The sequence below is a fragment of the Rousettus aegyptiacus genome, unplaced genomic scaffold (assembly GCF_014176215.1).
Source record: "Rousettus aegyptiacus isolate mRouAeg1 unplaced genomic scaffold, mRouAeg1.p scaffold_m13_p_14, whole genome shotgun sequence".
NCBI lineage: Eukaryota > Metazoa > Chordata > Mammalia > Chiroptera > Pteropodidae > Rousettus > Rousettus aegyptiacus.
This window is the reverse complement of record NW_023416289.1, coordinates 29,406,112-29,407,828: the sequence shown is the minus strand read 5'-3', so window position 1 is coordinate 29,407,828 and position 1,717 is coordinate 29,406,112. Positions and strand designations below refer to the sequence as shown.

Sequence of the window (1,717 nt, the reverse complement as noted above, 5' to 3'; positions counted from 1 at the left end):
TTCCCTGTAAGCTAATTGAGATAAACAAGAGTTAAAGTTCCTACAGCATCTCATGGATGTTGCAATGAAACAATGTTATTGGAGGACCTGCTCTATGTAACCCACCTCCCCCTGGAGATAGCTGCTGTTACCATTTTGGGATATATTTAACCAATTTTGCAGCCATTTTATAGACACTGTTATGACCATCAGTGGTTACTATTTATTAAGTTGCTCTTTTGTGATAGATGCTGTTCTAAGTGCTTTATACATATTAGTTCATTTGTAGTAGGTGCTACTATTCTCACTTTATAGCATGCGGAACCGAGGCCTGAGGTGGGGGGGCAGCGGGGGTGGGGGTAGGGTTTGTTCAAGTCCCTTTAGCTGGTGTGCAGCAGGGCCCAGTTGAGAGCTCAGGAATTCTGACTCCAAGCCCACGGTTTATACTGCTGACGTGAAATCCTCCTCTCCATTTCCTTTACCACCACCCTCCCCCGCCATCCCTCAGTTTTATTGCGATATATAGTTTGTTACTGGTGTTGTATACAGTCCAGGGCTCTGTCCTTGGATCCCCCATGAAAGATTTGGATGGAGGTCCAATGCTCAGAGAAGAAAAACCGCAGGCAAAGAGTAGCAAGTAGAAGTGATTTCTTAGGCGGAGTACACTTGGGAGAAATCCAAGTGGGCGCATCGACAGAGGAATGAGGGCCCTGGGAAGTTGAAGGTCGGGATTTATATGGGTCATCCGGTTTCTTTGTTCTCCTTCTGTCCCTCACATCTTGAATGATATGAATTCCCCGTGCCTTTCTCTGAACCTCCTACTCCTGGCCCAGGCATGTGTGGTGTGTGCCCTTAGAAGGGAAGTCCTACACCTCTGCCGTGGGGGTTTTGATAGTAGGCGTATGCTCAGTTAACTACCTTTGCCCATACTGGTTGAGTACCCCCAGAGTAAGTTTATATAGTTGTTATCTGTAGTTAACTAACTATGGGGGGAATAAGGGAGGAGTCAGAAATGCCAGGTGTCTTACTTTCTATCTAGCTTCTGACCATGGGAAAACAAGGGAGTCACCTGAAGCCATCAGGTGTCCTGTTATATATATTTTACTGCTAGACTTGTCTTGGGGCCTCCTTAACCCCTTAATGACATTTTCCTCCAGTTCTACCTACCCTACCAAGTTAACATATAACATTGTATTAGTTTAACATGTACAACATAATGATTTGATATTTGTATACATTACAAAATGATCACCACGATGTCTACTTCACATAGTTACCAATTTTTTCTTGTGACAACAATTTTTAAAGTATGCCCTCTTATCTACGGCAATGCCACCCTGAATGCGCCCGATCCCGTCTGATCTCAGAAGCTAAGCAAGGTTGGGCCTGGTTAGTACTTGGATGGGAGACCACCTGGTAATACCGGGTGCTGTAGGAAAATAAAACAAAATGAAATGAAATGAAATATACTCTTTTAACAACCTTTGGATACATACTGCAGTATTGTAAACAGTTATCCCCAGGACTTATGAATTTTGTAACTGGGAGTTTGTACCTTTGGAACACCTTCACCATTTTTTCTCTCTCCGTTTTCTGCAGCCCACATTTTGTCATCAGGATCTGAAAATCACTGAAGGTTTGTAGATAACAGATGAGAGTACAGAAAGTGGACAGAAAAAACTTGAAGGGCAGCTATTATATTGGCCTGACGTCCAACCTGTCTTCTGGCAGCTGGAGG

The 1,717-nt window shown here is 43.7% G+C and overlaps 1 pseudogene; it reads left to right on the top strand.

The window, feature by feature from the left end:
- The first annotated feature begins 1,298 nt into the window (after nt 1-1,298).
- Nucleotides 1,299-1,417, top strand: LOC118611839 (annotated as a pseudogene).
- Nucleotides 1,418-1,717: the final 300 nt, after the last annotated feature.